Source organism: Natator depressus, chromosome 1 (genome assembly GCF_965152275.1).
Source record: "Natator depressus isolate rNatDep1 chromosome 1, rNatDep2.hap1, whole genome shotgun sequence".
In the NCBI taxonomy this organism is placed as follows: Eukaryota; Metazoa; Chordata; order Testudines; family Cheloniidae; genus Natator; species Natator depressus.
In genome coordinates, this window is record NC_134234.1 from 192788400 (window position 1) to 192807627 (window position 19228).

Sequence of the window (19228 nt, forward strand, 5' to 3'; positions counted from 1 at the left end):
TTTTTGTTTGTTTGCAAGTGGTCAGTGATTTTGGGAATGAGCACTATGTCCGAGAGACCAACACAAAGTTGAACAGCATTCTGTGCTGAAACAGACTGGTTAAGGAAGTGAGCTCCCACTGGGCTGTATTGAATTTTGATTCAGTATTCTGAAGAAAAGTAATGCTGGCAAACTGAGATTATTTAACCCCTTTGGCTCTAGCACGTCAAGAGATGTGGAGTGAACCTTTCTGTCTTCTTTCATTTCAGGACAGGAAAAGAAGACATGTCTACAGCAGCAGTGCCAGGTATTTCTAAGCTGGTTTCATGAGGGCCATGTCTACACTGGGGGGAATTTCCCCACTGAACAGGCGTTAGCATACATGGTGGGCATTGTGCTGACAAGGCTCTGGAGGCAAGCGCCATTTTACCACCATTTTGAATAGAATTGCTTATCAGCTATTTTAAATCACCAGTGTTAGAAGAGGTGAATGTTATTTTTACTGCATTTTCCCAGTGTAGCGAAGGGAAAACAAATGAGCAATGTCTGGTATTGCTACTACAGAGAGATTTGGTCACGGCAAGATCCACAGCTGGTGTTAACTGGTGTAGCTCCACTGAATGACACCCGCTGAGGATGTGCGTGGGCATATACAGACACAAATACACACATATTTATACCTGGGCCAAGGATTTACAGAAGTTTTATTTTCTCATTTTTCTGAGTAGGTGCCATTAGCCCAGTACATAGACTATGCTGCCTACACCATATCTCAGAAGAAAATGCTGGAAAGTTTTCCTTCACCACGCTTCATTTTACTTCCTATGTGCCTGTTCCATCCTTTTCACTGCATTCTCTTTCCTTTGCCTTTCCTCAGCACTCACTAGCACACAGAGAGTATCTAGGATTGCAGACCATGGATACCAATTCTATTCTGCACAATTAGGTATGCTGAAGGAATGTTCTTACTTCTGAGCTTACCTGGGGTACCAGCTACTCATTCATGAGTACTGGACTCAAAGTCCCATGGCATTTGCAAGTGTTGCCTATGCAGTCTGGGAACAGGGAGCTGCCACTTCATTTATCTCTCTCTCTTTTTGTTGTTGGTAGTGGTGATCTGCTCAATCTGCTGCTTCATTCTGTTCTCAGTTGCACTGTTTTGATGACTCCTGAGCTATCCCACCCTCCATACGTTGCATTTGAGAGTCGGTAACAAGGACGGCAGAGGCATTAGATGATTAGTGGAGCAGACGAATAGTGCAGCAAATCACATGGTGCCTGAGCACTTCCAAAAACAAGTCAGCTGGGAGGAAACAGATTAATTTCTCCACTGCATATTTATTCTTTTACTTAGACATTACAAGTAGCAGTGATAGGGAGAAGAAACCAAATTGTCTGCTGATAGATTGTGCCCATTTAACAAAATACATGCTGCTCCTGTTTGCTTTAAAGAGATTAATTCCATTAAAAGGTGTCCATTAGAAGTACATTTTACAATTTATTCTGAACATCCTTAATTGGCTTAACTGCCCGGTGTTGCAGAGTTGAGGTAGGGTCTAGATTAAATGTACATTCTGTACAGGATGCTGCACGACACTGTAGATTGTCAGTTATCCAAAACAAATTAGGGTTGCTTAGCATCTCTTACCTAGTGTTGTTTTTTAATCTAATAGAGCGTCTTGCTCTTTGCTATATTCATTCCTTCAAGTTGAAGGATCCAACTAACCTAATCCATATCAGGGGATGATTTTAAGGGTGACACACCTACTTACAAGCTCATTTAAAAAATCAGAACCACAAAATATTGTTATTTCCACCATTTATTGCAGTACTATTGTAAGATAGACTACTGTAAAGCAATGAATTATTACTATATATTAAAGAAATATTACTGTAATACTATCCTTGCCTACCACGAGGCAATGATCATCAACATTTTTTCAATTTTGCCTGTGGCCTCATTAACAGGATATTCCCCCATACTCTTACTCTAATCTTAAAATAATCAATAGTATTATAGTAATCTTATGATCTATTAAGTATTGTACTATAAATGCTTGCCATTTAAAATCTTTACAATTGCTATTTGCCAGCATTTAATGTTACCATGATATGCCCTGTGGTGATTTGGTTAGTTCACTTAACCTCTCCGTGCCTCGGTTTCCCCATCCATAAAATGGGAATTATAATACTACGATAGCTATAAAATGCGGCTATAACCAATCCTCACAACACCCATGTAATGTTATTTTCTTCACAGTGAAGCATGTTAGCTTGTGAAATAATCTCCCAAGGGATGTGTTGGGAGCTCTATCACTCGAGATTTTTAAAATTAGACTGGACAAAACAGCAGAAAATGTAGTGTAGGGATCAATCTTGCTCTGGCCTTGAGGGGAATGGTCTAGATGACTTAATAGGTCTTTCTCCTTTTCTAAATTCTATGAACATCAAGTAATCTTTGTGTCATGATTTTCCTATGTCAAGTTCAATATACTGAAAGGATAGAAGTAAAAAAACCCAACAACCTATGTTAAAGTTAAGCTGATGCGACAGTTTATTTCGCCTTTTAATTTTCACCAGTGGGAGCATTGCCTATGATCACATTGGAATTCTGTAGATAAATAGATGCTTGTAAGGCTTCAGCGGCAGTCACCATCTTGGAGTCAGAATATTTCTAAAGGACATTTTGTTGGCACATTGTGGGGAGTGGGAGGTCTGTGGGACAATTAAAAAGGTAGCCTTGTAAATGGCAAGGATAAGCTTAAAACGTTTCATGGAGTTTTGCAACATTAAGTCGTAGTTCACATTTATGTTGGTGAATAGCTCTATGCAATGCATAATACATAGATAGCTATATGCTTTGGTCTTATAAATTGCTTTTCAGCTCAAAACTTTACCGACCCTCCTGTGAGTGAGGGTAAATAAGAGATCTAGAGTAGAGATCATTTCTAGCAATGGGTTCAAACCAATCCTCCCAGATGTGAATTTTGGAGTGGGATTAGGGGGAGTTTGTGAATCAGAATCTGGATCCAGATCTCAATATATAGAATGGACCAGACCAACAGCCTGATCCAAAAACCACAGAACTTTGCAGAGTCCAAAGTCAGGATCCAGATTTGGCAGTTTAGGCGCTCTCAAATTATTTCACCCAGAACTAGGATGGAACATGGGAGATCTTTAACAGTGCGCTGCTGTAAGGACACTACATAACTATTTAAAACAGTGGAGCGAGGGGAGTGAGATTTTCCAAAGCACGCAGTGTTAGGATAACAAAAATTCCACTTAGTTCAGGGGCAGTTTTAACTTTGACTTCATTGGGAACAGAATTAGGTCAGTACTGCGTTGAAAATACAATTTTAAGATGCTTATTTTCTGGGGTGCTCTATAGCTCCCAGTTATTTCAAGTGGAGTTGGGGCTGTTCAGCACCTCTGAAAATCATGCCCTAAATATAATATATGAAACGTGGCCACACAGGCCATGTTCATATTACTACACACCTCAGGAGGTTTGGGAGACACAATCCCAGAGGATTGACTCAAATGACCAAGAAATGCAGTCATTCTAGCCGTGTAATCCACTTTACCAAAATGCATTATTGTTAAATTTTTAGTATTCTTAGAAACCTTGAACAAGTTGAAAAGAACAGAGTCCTTTTTATAATTTTTGTACACAACTGTATATAGTTCCACAAGCAAAAGCAGCTTCCAATATTTTACACATAAAAGGTAGTACACAAAGAAGAGAAAGATTCAAATTGAACATTGAACTTTCCACGTCACATATTGCACAAGTTAATCCCCTCCTACCCTATTCAGTTGTTGCCACTAATGTTAAAAACCAGCCTGACCACTTTTCCGATCCAAGAAATGTGCCTGCAGAGCTCTGCTGCAATTTGTTGATGACACTAAGGCTGATAAGAGTCACCTCTTGCATTAGTGCGTGTTAAATTGGATGAGTAGCTACAATTATTGATAAGACCATTTCCTCATTTCAAGTGAAATTTTTATGAAAAACGAGACAACCCAAACCTATAATTATTAGCACAGAGAGGACTGAAAAGGACAGATGCCTGCTCTACCTGGCATAATGCTGGAAGCTTCACAGCCAAGAGAGGTAGTAGGAGATTAGTGAACCTCGGGAATGTGAACCGCTTTTCTTATTTACAAGACAGAACATTATATTCTAGCTGAGTATGTGGATCTCCAGATTTCAATATTCCTTCCTAAGAGCCAGACGGAGATCTGTCCTTGCATAAGAGTGCACACAGGAAGGGCCTGAAGCCTCTTTTCCCCTTGTACCAATCACTATTGCAGTCCCTGCAAGCCGGGATGGCTCACCTTTTTCTTCTCATTGTGAGCAAATAGCTCAAAATAAAGCAGAGAACAGGTGGAGCCAGGCCCCCTACCTCATGGTACTTTGAGGGGTCAGCACACCAGGGAGCCCAATCTGTACCATCCTAATGGAGCAGCCATGCTTCTCCAAGGGCACTGCAGCTCTGCACTGTCCTCTACACAGGGCTTTGTGCAAATCCCCCAAGTGATAGCCCTGAGGACCAGAAAGGCAAACTGTTGGAAGCAAGGCTTAGTGGCTGTTCATGGCAGACTTTGTTTCATTTTTCCTTGTGACATTCACCCAAAGTAGTAGTGTTTACATGTGCATTCACAGTTCTATTTGCAAAGGGCACAGTCACATATCCTGTTCCTTTTACTCTGCTCAATTGCTTAAGCGTCTGGCCAGAAGTTGCAAGATTACTGTCCTATTTTTGTGTAACCCTTCTGCCTGTCAGAGTTGGCAGCAACAAGGGCCAGGTTCAGTATCTAGGGGTTCCAATAACACAATGCAAAACCGGCTCGAGCCCCCACCCAGTGACCTGGGACAAATATATCCCACCCCCGCTGGTCGCCTCCAAGAGGCAATACTTCCCCTCTCGCAAGCACATAGTCTGAGTGTAGCAAAAAGCCTTTTAATAACAGAGAGAAACAATGTGGCATTATGTTGGGGAAACACCACCAACAGGATTCATAACACAACCCATGAGCAAAAAACCCACCCCAAGCAAATTGGGGCGTGTCCTTTCCCTTTGGTTCTTGAGTCCAGCAACCCAAAATCACCCAAAGTCCAACGACCCAAAAGTCTCTCTCCCTGGTCAGGGCAGCCCCAGAGTTCAAAAGTTTATCTGCAGAGTTTTACAGGGGGTGTTAAGGGGCACCTTACGTGGTCCAAAGCTGATGGCCCCACCTCTCCATGGGGCTCCGCTCTGCCAGCCGCCCTCATGAGCTGCTCCAGGTGTCCGACAAACTGCTCTGCTCCACCAGCCGCTCTGCTCTGCTCGCCATCCCGCAAACCGCTCTGCTCCACCAGCCGCTCTGCTCGCCGTACTGCAAACTGCTCCGCCATATATCTTCAGGCTCCCCCACTACTTAACACAACGCTCAGTGATTTCAGCTCTTAGTCAGGTCAGCTCTTTTGTAATTTCAGCTTGTAGTAGGGGAGCCTCAGTGCTGGTGCACCATTAGCCCAAAGTGAATTCAGCTCAGCAGCCTGTAACTAGACTCCTAATGGAATCAAAAGTAGCTCTGATATTCCACAGTGGAGAGAGGAGGAAGTGCAATTAGCATGTAAGGCCCTCACCAGGGGACCCATGCCACCAAGTGTTAATACCTGTCCCCAGCCTCTCTTCATTCACAGAGTTTTGGATCCCATGACCCTTGCCTAGCGAGTGCTGCTTAGTTGATGGTGAGTCCCTCCATCATAACAAGAGGCTGAGCACAGTTCCACTGTCCTTGATTCACATAATCAGGATGATAACAGTTTATTCCTGCCCCAGTAACAGAGAAACTGGGGCTCCTACAGCAGCCAAAGTGACCATCTAGACAGGGTGGGTGTGCTTATGCAAATGAGATCAGCCCCTGAAGTTCTTTTCCACAACCCACCATGACTCGCCACCAGATGTCAGGGTAGAGCTCATCCTGACTCTGCTTACAGCGAAGGTACCCCTCAACAAGGCAGACAAGATCGTCCAGCAGCTGGTGAAGAAGTGGCTGTTCCTTCCCCAGAGAGCTAGCAACGAGCTGGTCTATATCGCCCACAGGCATGGCGGTGCCAATGTCTCCCGCATGGGTGACCTGTGTGACATCACGGTGATCACCCACGCCTTCTGCCTGCTGACATGTCCCGACACCATGGTAAGGAACATCGCAGCAAACTCCCTCCATGACGCAACAAAGAAGCGGATCGGCAGAGCCCCCTCCAACCAAGACACCACCAGTTTCCTGAGCGGTTCTCTGGATGGCGAATTCGGATGGGACGGGCGCGACATCGCTTCACTGTGGTCCCGCGCTCGCAATGCCACACGTCACCTGGGGAAGCGCATCGGCTGCCGCTGGGAGTGGTGCGAGGAGCACCAGGAGCTGGGAGTCCTGGTGCAGCAGATCAGGTCTGAGGACAACACCATCGTCACCCCGAGCGCCAGGGGCATGCTGGAGAGGACCGTGAAGGCAGCCATCCATTCACTGTACATGGAAGCCCTGAAGCGTAAACCGGAGGAGGGTAAAGCCTTCGAACTGACCAGCAAGTGGGACGCCAGCAACCACTTCCTCGCCGGGGGCGGCTTCACCCGTTTCGCTGACTGGCGGTTCATCTACCGCACCCGGCTCAACTGCATCCCGCTCAACGGAGCCGTCCGCCACGGGAACTGAGACAAGCATTGCAGGAAGTGCAGCTACTCCAGCGAGACCCTGCCCCACGTCCTGTGCAGCTGCAAGGCCCACGCCAGAGCCTGGCAGCTGCGCCACAATGCCATCTAGAACCGCCTAGTGAAAGCCATCGCACCGCGCCTGGGGGAGGTCGCCATGAACTGTGCCATCCCCGGTACTGACAGCCTTTGAGAACAGGACCCCGGCCTTCCGAGAAGCTCGGGCTCATAAGCTGGAAAAATACGCCCCTCTGGCCGACACCCTGAGAGTGAAGGGCTACGAGGTGCAGATGGATGCCCTGATCATCGGAGCCCTGGGTGCTTGGGACCCCTGCAACGAGCGCGTGCTGTGAACCTGTGGGATCGGTTGACGCTACACGCGGCTCATGCGGCACCTCATGGTCTCAGACATCATCTGATGGTCCAGGGACATCAACATCGAACACATCACCGGCCACCGACAGTACCAGGAGGTGTGAGCCGGTACGACATCGTGCATCCACTATGGGAAAGGGACTGAGAGGCTTTTTCCACTGGACCGTATGAACTGGAACCATAAACTCACTGAACATTAAATCTCACCAAATAAGGGTAGATCCGTCCCCATCATCGTATCCGCTCATTATACTCCACACCTGAACATAGCCATTATATGGACAAGATACCCCCATATCTCAATGTCTGTACTTTGACCGGTTAAACTTTTACCCCCAATCGGGGAGATTGCAGATTATGTATTCCTTATGCCACCAGCTCCTAAACCGAATTTCGCACCCCTTGATAATCTGTACCTTATTCCCTGATAACCAGAAACTTCTATGCTTGAACTCTGTACTGTTTTCTTTTTATTTCAACATTATCTTAATAAAATTATTTACAGGTCTCCAGTTTCTTTCCCCTGAAACATATATGCTAACCTCCTCTTCTCCCTCGCTCACAATCAAACTGTGTTGTTTAGTTTATCAATTTATTTTTAAAGAACATCTCTCACTTTATGTTTTTACCTCCTGTCGTCCTCAATGCAGAAACCACCCTAATCACTCTGCAAATCTCCCTTACCGTGGCCACAGGAGCGCTCCAGGTGGGAGTGCCTGTTCTTGCACAAAAGAGAACATGTCCAAAAATGCTACCTTTCCCCTAAGGAGCCATGCAAACAAAACCTTACTCACGTGAGCATTTGTGGAAAGAAAAACAAAAAATAAAATTAAAAAAAATTAACATGCTCAAATATCAAATCACTTTAGCGTTTGACGGATCCCAGAATTTTTTTCACCATTTTCCCAGCTTTAGTTATGTGTATATTAATGTAATCAGGCCTCAATCCTGCATGTAGCCATACCAACATGGACACCTATGCCCATGTAGACTCCCACTGATAGCATGTATTTTACCTACATACCTATTTAGGACCTGGTTGAAGTCAATGTGACTAACCACAGGTGCAGGAGTTTGTACTAACACATCCGGATACCAGGTTAAGGCTTTAGAATGGAAATCATTTTGAAACCTTATATTACACTAGTCCCAACCAGCACCACCATCATTCATGAATGCTTGCTGAGCTAGCCAGTAAAATCATTGTTCTAACTAGTACTTACTGCTGCCTTCGAATGAGCTTTTAAAAATCGAAATCTATCTTTTCTGTTATGAAGCAATAATTTATCAGAACTTTCCATCCTCTCAACAGAAAAAAATTCTTTTATAAATCCAAAACTCAGCAGGCCAAGCAATGAAAAGTCCAATTGTTGAGGATTTTATTATTTGTAAAGAACAATCTTCCAAACAATTCAATTACTCACCATTCCATAAAACTCAGCAGCAAGTAGAGTTGAACCAGTCAAAAAGTTGCCTTATCGAGTACATGCTTTCTCACAGACATGAATATGAAGAGTGCCAGAATTGAAAAGCCATAATTGTTTTTGATTAAAAACCAATGAACATATCATCTTTTATGTACTTATTATTTATAGATATGTGCAATAAGCATAGCATGTTGGGGAGAATACCTAGTGCATAAGGAACACTATTTACAAAGATCTATTGACTGTATACCCTTTTCAACTGTGTGGATGTAATGTCTCTAGTTTTCCACCCCAGCAAAATGCTTGTGTACTTCAAGATGTCTTCAGTTTTGTGCTGCTGAGGGTAAGGCGGCTGAAATATGCTAGGAGCCCAGAAGACATGCCTCCTTACTCAAATTATTGGCCCTTTCTTTCGTAGGATTTTGAAGTCACATCCTGGGCATTACAGCTCTTTATCCAAAGAAATCCTTATTTGTTCATTTAGCTTAACACATCTTTAATTACTGCTTTTATAAACACTCCTTGTGAATATGCTGTAGAAGTTCACGTGCAACTGAAGCTTACTATCTGGCTCTTGTGTCCTTAGTGACAGCACCTACTAAACACATGGCTCTGCCTCTCTCTCTCTATTGTTATGATTTCCATTTCATAACAGCAGTGAGGCACTTCACTATATACATAAGGGATTATTATTGCACTTCTTGGGTGGTTATATTTACTCAGCCTTTGTCTTTGTGCCTCATGTCGTAACACCACCCAGCATCTGTGGTATTCTCTGTGGGAACCTGTGTAAAGGGATTAAGTTGCATGTTGTCAAGGATACCACAGAGCCCACAAAAAGTGTGAGGTCTCCTCTTCTTGTCCCATCACTGGGGTGCAGATCTTTTATGCTATTCTCTCCTGTATCCTTAATGAAGGAATTTGTTGGTCATGCCTGATATGCCTTCCCCTTCTATCCTGATGCCAGAGGAGGGGATCAACCTATATGTTGCTGAAATTAACCCAGGTCCCCCAAAAGAAGTCATTTGTCTTTCTTGTGCTTAAAGCTGGCCTTAGAAATGTACATATATACATGTACAATGCATACGTATGTTCAGTACGTATACATATTAGTGTAGTAGGTACACACAGTGGTGAGCTGGAGCCGGTTCCCACCGGTTCGCTAGAACCAGTTGTTAAATTTAGAAGCCCTTTTAGAACTAGTTGTCCCGCGAGGGACAACCGGGAGGGACAACCGGTTCTAAAAGGGCTTCTAAATTTAACAAAAGGCCAAAAGTGGCGCCTTAGGCGGTGACTCTATGGGTGCTCCAGCCTTGGAGCACCCAAGGGGAAAATCTGGTGGGTGCAGAGCACCCACCGGCAGCTCCCCGCCCCAATCCCGGCCCCAGCTCACCTCTGCTCCGCCTCCTCCCCTGAACGTGCCACCCTGCTTCTCCGCCCACGCCCAGGCTTCCCGCGAATCAGCTGTTCACGCGGGAAGCTGGGGTGGGCTGAGAAGCAGGCCGTGGCTTCCCACTCAGGCCCAGGGAGGCGGAGGTGAGCTGGGGCAGGGGGGCACGAGGAGGGCCACCCGCGCAGCAGCAGGTAACCCGGGGGATGCGCAGGGGAACTTCTCCCCGCCCTAGCTCACCTCCTTCTCCCTGGGCCTGAGAAGGAAGCCGCTGCCTGCTTCTCAGCCCTCCCAGGCTTCCCACCGAACAGCTGATTAGCGGGTAGCCGGGGGCAGGGGGCACAGAGAAGCAGAGCAGGGCAGCACGTTCAGCAGAGGAGGCGGAGCGGAGGTGAGGTGAGCTGGGGCCGGGAGCTGCCCGTGGGTGCTCCAGCCCCGGAGCACCCACGGAGTCGGCACTTAAGGCGCCACTTTTGATGTGATCAGTGGGGGAAGCGGTTTCTCCCCCCCCAGCTACGCTCCCCCACCCCTAGGAGCCAGAGGGACCTGCCGGATGCTTCCTGGGAGCTGCCCCAGGTAAGCACCGCTGGGACTCCCCACCTCGCCCTCCGGCAGGTGCCTCTGGCTCTTAAGGGTGGGGTGGGCATCCACTATGGTGGCCCATGAGACCCTCCTGCCCAGTTCTGGGGGCAGTCAGGGAACAGGGGAAGGGGTTGGATGGGGCAGGAGTCCCGGGGTGGTGGGGTGGGCAACGACCCCTTTGTGGGGTGAGGAGGGAACCCGTTGTTAAGATTTTGGCAGTTCATCACTGGGTACACACTATGTGTCTCCTTCAACATGCAGCAAATTATTTACACCAGAGGCTTTCATGCAAAACTCCATTTTGGATGATGTTAAGAGATGAACTATTCCCAATTGCCATGACTACCATTACCCAAACTGTGGCAAAGTCAGCAATTCCCTTTCATGGGCTGGGAGAAGGCAAGGGAGGGTGTGTGTCTTGAAAATCCTTTCCTGCTTTCAATATACATGCATTCACATCCCCCTCAAAGTGAAAGTCTGCTTAAATTTAGTATTCAAGTCAAAGCCATGTGAAATCATTGGGTAGATCTACACTGCAATTAAACAACCACGACTGGTCCATGTCAGCTGACTCGGGCTCAGGCTGTAGGGCTATAAAAATGCAGTATAGATGTCCAGGCTTGGGCTGGAGCATGGGCTCCAGACCAAGCCCAAATGTCTACACCACAATTTTACAGCCCCGTAGCCTGAGCCCCGCGAGCCTGAGTCAGCTGCCATGGGTTAGATCCGGTGTTTAAATACAGTGTAGACCCACCCATTGAGTCTTGCATAGACTCTATTTCAAATATAACAACTCAGGTTTGCTTGAAATTTGGTCCCTGTAGGCTAGAATTTCAACACACAAACCATGTTTTCTGAAAGGTTTGTGAACCTTGCTAAATCTGCAGGAATTCTGGGGTTGAAATCAAACTCAAATTTGGTTCAGAGTCAGGTTTTGTTATGAACCTGTCATACAAATTGCCATCATTCTCTTGTTTGTGTGGTTCCCTCCACCCCACCCCACCCCACTAATCTCTCGGGCTGGTTCTTGTATTTTGCAAGTAACCCCTCCTTCCTCCCCCCCCCCCCCAACAAGTTTAGGTTTGGAGGCCCCTTAGTGAACTTCCATTCACTATGATCACACCTGTGAGAAAAAGTAATGCATGACATTGCCAAGAACCACATGAGTAACCCAAAGTCTTATTCAACCGACCATGCATCAAGACAACCAACTTTCCAGCCAAGGCTTCTGGAGATATTACAGCCATAGATGAAATTTAAAGGTACATTTGTTTATAACTGTGAATTGCCTAAGCTCTGATACAGTGATTACAAGCTCTCACCCATGACTGCTGCAGCCATCTGGGTTGATTTTCTCCTTTCACTCAACTTGACTCTACCTAAGAGAGAGAATATCTGTCTTGCATTCTCTTATCTTTGACCTTACCCTAAGTAATCAGAGATGTTTCTCTGACAGCAGAAATAAGCATTAAATATTTTTCTTCTTTTGCAACATTTGAGGAGCTATGCCATTGTGGCTAGGCTGGGGTGATGCCCTTTTGACTAGTCACTCACATGGAAAATTCCCTGTTCATATCTTAGACACATTCCTTTGTGGCTAAATTTGTCCCATTTTCCTTTTTTCTAACATGGCTTTGTCTTTGTCTTGAGTGTCTATGAGCAGTGCATTCCTGTCACACCTTCAAAGCTTCCAAGACCCTAAACAGAATAAAAATGATCATGCTGGCACCAAGAAATGCTTTGCATTCTGTGTCTTTCTTTTCCTTAACTTTTCTGACTTATTTCCATTGGTCAAGATCTATGCATAGATATTCTAGTGATTAGGGCCTAAAATACAGACATACAAACAGGTGCTATCAAATGTGGTGACAAGAGTTCTTGCAAAAGTGTTGGCGTTCAGGATCAGCATATGTGCTTATCAGATGCTGTGCAAGCATCTGAACCAGTGGGGTTTGCAAAACTGTTCTGAATCTCATACAGAAACTGGCTGACTTGTGAGCTTTTTAGTACCTCCAGGAGAAGCTGGAAATAACTTGAGAAAGAAACTTTCTTGGAATATATTGGCACCCTAAAAAAGGGAGTGCAAATATAAAAGCCTTTTGAACCCCAAAGACATTTGGTTTTTGTTCTGGGAGCAAGTGGTACTAATGTTGACATGGGAGAGCTATCTCGGTAATCACATCATTGCCAATTGCCAAAGTCTTAGGGCAAGGGAAATCACCAAACTAACAGTGGAAACCAGGTAACAGAAAGAAAGCAGAGAGTGTTTTCTTCATGCAAAGTCTGTTGAGGCGTTTCTCCTTACTATACAGAATTTTTGCAGGTGGTGGAGGAGAGGTGTTGGTGTGCATGTTTCTTTCGTTCTTCATTCTACTTAATTTTCCACAAATACCCAGTATTGATATAAGATGCAAAGAGGTAGGCTTAACTACATGTGCTATTGTTTGTTACTTGCCTGTATGGAAAACCCACCTAACCTCACCAGACACACTGCAATAATCTAGCGCTTATTACTCAATACTAATGTAAGCACCACTCTTACCCTTATTGAGGAGAAGGCAGAACGTTGACAGTTATCTGAAAAATTGAAAGAATATTGTATAAGATATTTGACTATTTGCCCATGCAAAACATAGGGCTCTTTTGCTAGAGTTTCAACCCAAATAAATACTCTTAGGAGTCAATAGGTATATCTAATAAAATTGGACAAAATCACTAGGAGTGAAATCCACAACTGGTGCTGAGGGCCAGCAATGGCCCCCTTGTCAGTGTAAAGCCTATAGGTGACCTGCTGAACTGCCACACAGAGATGTCTGTGCATTCCCTCCACTCAATGGAAAGGATTTTTCCAAACGTGGGTGGATGTAGAAGATCAATATGATGACAGCACAAAAATGGGACTGGGTCAGGTTCCATATTTACAGATTAAGTGACCCCAATTCTGCCACACACACCCCCAGCAAGTTGGGGCTGCGTCTGCTATGGCAACCCATAGATTGGAGTAGAGCTGCAAAGAAAGCTACCCAGCAACCCAAGGCCCTTCCTCTGAGTTGGGGGTGAAATTTATGTCCCCCACACCTCCCACTTATCATATGTGGATGAAGTGAAAAGAATTTTACCTTAGATTGATATTTCTGACATAACAATCAGAAGTGAATTGGTCAACCATGCAAGCATTTACATAATTATACATAAAGCCCTACTTAACTTGTGGTATTGTGAACATTGTGGATTCTGCAATATTAGGCTTCCACTGCAATTTTGGCAGTGGGAGCCCTCACTCTCAGCCCTGGGTGGCTGACAGTGGAAAACCACGGTCAAGTAATAATAGACTGCAAATAATAGGATCCATTAGTACTTTTCCACAATTTTCCATGATTTGTCCTCAACTCAGCCACAATTTTTGGACTATCATCCTGCAATTCAAGTAGGGCCTTAGTCATGCCTTTTAAGTAAGCAGCCTCTTAAGGTGAATAGGAGAAGTTTGGGGAGACTCTCTCCTTTACACTACTAGTTCAGACCATCTGTTGCAGAAGACAGATTCAACAAGAAAATCATGCATCGCTCTGGAATATCCGGGTTGCATTTTGCATGCAGGCAGACTAGAAAAAAATAATTTGCATTCATTTTAAAATATCAGAATATATTAGGCAACAGGAATGATCAGATTTTGTCACATTAGTTTAAAGACAGTCTTCAAAGAATTGGCCAAAAAAATGAACATGAAGTTCAAAATGGATGAACTCAGTGAACTTTCCAGTGGACTATCCACCATGTGCACTAAGAGGCTCTGTCAGACTAATAGAAAAGGTTGTGTTGGCCCCTGTATTTTAGTTTGACATGAAAACACTTGGGCAGACTCAGCCAAGGGAGTGACCAAATAAGGGACACTATCCTCCTTTTTGTAAAGCTGTATGTGTAATGTAGCCTGTTTTGTGTGGATTTAAATCTAATCTACAAGTGTACAGGACATATAAAAGAATAAATTGAACTAGAACACAGAAAACAATAGCACAGCAATAATACACCTCAGCCATCTTCATTTTCTCAGGCCTTAATTTCTGTCACAGTCCCCTGAGGTGCTTTGCCGAATTCACTTTTGTTAGAAGTTGTTTCACTGGGTCAGGACGCCGGAAAATGAAAATTATTATTCTCAGGTAGCACTCCCAGCATTGCTGGGTAAAAAGCACTGATGCATGTATAACTGAGATCCACAAAGGACCTGATCCTAAAGTTTTTAAACAGGCATAACTCCTGGTGAAGGTAGCACAGGATGTAAGTGAGTAAGGAAGGAGGCAGGGTACAAAACAGTTCTGCACAAGGCCTTGGTCTCTTTAAAAGCTAAGCTGCAATGCCATCCAAATCACTTAGCACAGCAGCCAGAGACAAAAGCCAGCAGGAGCAGTGGAATATTAATTATGTCATCAGGCTGCCTTCTATCGTTTTGTCTCTGAACATTTTCTCCCCTGCACTGGTTGTTTGCTCCAACACCCACTCACAGTCTCTTGAACTCAGCCTCACTCTACCTGCCCTCTAAGCTCTTCTCTTCCCTCCCCTTCCTCTTCTTCCCAGCCTTCTCCCCTTTGCACCATCCCTTTAATATTCAATCTCCCTTCTTTTGTCTTTCCATCTAGCTAATTTCTTCCTAGCAACACCCCACCCCAAAATATATCAAACCTCCATCCCCCAAAATTGTTCACACTAACATGACCTTTGCAGATCATCGCTGTTTGTATGTTACATTCCTATTCTCTACTTCAGTGGTCCCCAACCACTGAAGCATATTGTACCATATTGCTATTCCCAGAAGACTGTGGCGGGCGCCAGACACCCCGCCGCCGAAATGCCGCCACAGAGAAACGGCAGCGGCAAGAAGCGTCGCCGCCGAAATGCACCCAAGAAACGGCAACGCTTCTCTACGGCATTTCGGCGGCGGGGCGTCCAGCCATGTGTCCAACCCAGCACCGCGCTGGGGACCCCTGCTCTACTTCATGTCTGTCTTATCTATTCAGATTGTATATCACAGAATCAGAATTGTAGGACTGGAAAGGACCTCAAGAGACCAAGCATTTGTACAGTGTCTATAACAATGGGCAAAGTTAGCTCCTGCGCACTAATATTATACAAATAAATAACATCACTTTGAGGTTCAATCCTGGAAATAAAACCAGCCAAGTTTTGTAAAAGCCATTTTTGACCTCATGAAGGAATGAATAAAACCACAACAGTTATCTTATTTGTTAAGGAGCTCACGTCTCTCTCTCCCTCTCTCATGGTACTGTATATATCAAAAACAATTTAAAATACCACAGTGAACTACTATAAATGGTCCACTTAAAATTCAAACCAATAAAATCAAACAAGAGGGCCCAATACAAAATAAGGGGGAAAGGAATGATAAAGATGATACATGTGAGGTTAATCTAAACACCTATTTGGAAAAAGATTTTTTTCAGATGCTTTTAAAAACAGAAATGAGATGACCTGAGACAGAGTTCAGCAGCAAGAGTAGATTCCACATCTACCAGCACAAGTTCATGAGGGTGCTTTTCAACCCTCAGCATGATAGTAAGACAGTTAAATGACTGGTGGCATACAGTCAGATATATCCAGCTGTGATGAGGGTTAAAGAGGAAGCCTGGTATGTAGCTAATGCCTATATCAAACAGGTTTAAAAACAATCACGAGCAATTTATAGTAAATCTGACACTTCATAGACAGTGAATTTAAAAAATACAGGGCAGGCATAATATGGTCACATGATATTACATCACTGAACAAACATGCTGCTGCGTAATGATCTTTCACATGTGATGCCCCACCCATCTGAAACATCCTATGAGCATGTGAATGTAACTCTCTGACATCCTGAAGTGTCCATGCTCCAGTTTCCCTACCAACAACAGTCTTCCACAAGCTTATAGGTTGCTGTAGTGCTTTCGACCTTCCAGTCAAAGCACAAGGCTTTTTTTTTTTTGATCCCACAAGAGAAAAAGTCTTATACAAAGTAAATCCTTCTGCACCATTTCTGCCAGTGTTCCAGCCAGGCTCTTACCCCTTCATTCCTTCTTTTTTTTCCCAGGGTTTCCACTCACCATCTCCAGGTCTAATCCCTCTCTCTATCCTGGGTCCCACTCCCATACTGTCTACAGAGGAGAGGCCATCCATTCTGGCCTTACTATTCCACTTCATGTCTCATCAGAGACCAAGACACAGGTGAGTTTAATCTCTTTGGAGAATATTTGGTCTTTAAATAAATGCACAGATTACAAAATGAGTCTTGTGAAGCAATTGAGTTGTGCATGTAAGTGATCTGATTGCTTCACAGTTACACTGTACTGTGACTTTGTAATGCAGGTCTCATATTTCAGAGCATCGGCAAATGTTTTGATTTCTTTTTTGTTGCCATCTCAGTGGGGGTTTGATCGTTTTCTTTATCTGTCCTATTTATTAATACTTTTAGTTCGCTCAAAGGCATCTACTGGAAGCATTAAAAAGTTAGGACAAGGGATCCAGCCGCATACTAGCTGGTGAGTGAGAATTTTAACTTGAGCTGGAAACATTTTTGAAATCAGTACAATTTCTAATAATCAGAATAAGAATAAGAAACGGCAGACAGCACAAGCTAATTATGTGCTCAGAATTGTCTGCAGTGAAGTTACAAACACTAATAAAGATTAAGCTACACCATAAAAATTATATTACATAAAAATAAATAATGCTTTGGTACCTTTAAGGGAGGAAGTAGATTTATTTAAAATAAACTTAAATGCCATCATCAACTTTCAGCAAATCCTTGCAGCAGCACAACCAATCAGGAAATATGCATGGTAAGCTAAGAACTCTTTATAAGCAGGAGGGCTGGATGGCTCAGGAGATTTGTAATGGATTATAGACTGCTACCCTGCTAGGTCACTAATTTAAAGCCTATCCAGGCTAGAAATGACTAAAATTGGGAGAACTATCTACAGGGAACAATTTATACAGCAAATGTTGCCCCTTTCGCTTGTTTGTGAATTGCCCAGGAATCATTATTCATAATTATGCAACAAATGGTTTAGGCATTATTTCAGCCTGTGGAATGCTTTATGAACTATTTGCTGTTCATAATTTGCTATTGGAGTTCACAGGGAAAAGCATTACAGAACGTAATCATACATTTTCTATAGACTTTTTTTTGGAGCAGCCTATAGAATTAAATAGAAAAGTATATCTCTGTTGTCAAAACACCCTAGGAAAACAATATTTTTATGTTAGAAGTCATTCACTGCTGCCCTGAAGAAACAACCTGATACAAAGACAAGTGCAAAGAAGACTAGGATATTTGTTTGTAACCTGTGGAGCTGGAGGCAGAAAGCCTGGGAAAGAAGCTGTCAGGAATTGTTCACCTCACCCTCACAGGAAGCAGAAAGTTTCTTGGTCATTGAGGGAGAGACTTGGGGATGTCTCAGCAGGGAAACTGCCTGCTGCTGTTTGTTGCTACTGTGTTCAGGGAACAGGACTTTGCTCATTCATTGTAAAATGTACCAAAGAAATACCTGACTTGGATCATCAATTTCTCCTCCTAACAGAAACAACCCAGTAAGGCCTGAATAGTGGCTAACCACTGTGGCCAACAGGGCCAACAGTATCATCTTCTGTTAAATTCTATAGGCTTCAAGAGTAATTTCTATTAAACTCTATTGGTTTTATCCCTATTACATTTATCCCTATTTCCATAAGGGACTGGTCATCTAACTCACATTGGGTGAACTTATCCCTGTGTAAGGGCTATGCACTTCTTGAATCTCATCCAAGTCCTATACTGAAGGACTAAGTGGTCTGTATGGGGGCTGAGTTTCATCTACAGTTTCATTTCTACTCAGTGACTGACTTCCAAATCTACAAATAGCTTTCAAGATGGCCATACTCATAATATGAATACTCATGCAAAAGCACATTCACACAAGTATGTGTGACACTCCATCAATCCGTGGACATACTTATGAACCATAATTCACTTATTTGCAGGAATGTTCATGGAAAACCAAAGGGGTCACTGATACCTTCAAAGAGAATTCACAATTTTTAGCCAAACTAATGTCTGGAAGAAGAAGTTGTCAAGAATATTCCCCTGTGGGTCCGGGACCAGGATAGGTCTACTGCTCCTCCTGCTTGTCATAAGAGGTGAATAAAAGGGGGCTGCCTGGAAAGGGATGGGCTCTACCAGGTTATAAATTTGCCGAAGACACACCTTATGATGAGCAAGTCAACCATGTCCGTACCAGATTGGTTACAGTCCAGGTTAATAATGACCGCGCCATACGTCTCCCACCAGGGCAGATGCAACAAGTATACTGTTGGTGTAACCCCAACAAAGAGGATCCATGGAAGAGATAACATCACCATAGCCACATGGAATGTAAGGACACTGAGACAAATAGGGAGGTTGAAAGAACTCATGTACGAAATGGAACAATACATCTGGCACCTCCTAGTAATCTCTGAGGTCAGATGGAAGAACTTTGGAGAGGCACTAACGGAAGAAGGCCATGTACTCTATTACAGTGGAGAGGACAAACATGTCAACAGCGTAGGATTTCTTGTGCATAAAGATATCAATAATTCAGTATTAGGATGCTGCCCAATATCCAGCAGGCTTATTTCCATCCGTCTAAAGGCAGTACTGTTTAATAGCACAGTGGTACAAGTCTATGCCCCTACAACAGATTATGACAATGAAAAAATTGAAGATTTTTACAATCAGCTCAAAAACATCATCGATAAGATACAAAAGAAAA

At 43.9% G+C, this 19228-nt stretch overlaps 1 long non-coding RNA gene across 1 annotated transcript; it reads left to right on the top strand.

Annotated features, from left to right (window-relative positions):
- The first annotated feature begins 249 nt into the window (after positions 1–249).
- On the top strand, positions 250–18504 carry LOC141984234 (uncharacterized). Its single transcript, XR_012638700.1, has 3 exons — positions 250–286; positions 16531–16664; positions 18459–18504. It is a non-coding gene; the product is annotated as an uncharacterized LOC141984234 (long non-coding RNA).
- The last annotated feature ends 724 nt before the right edge of the window (positions 18505–19228 follow it).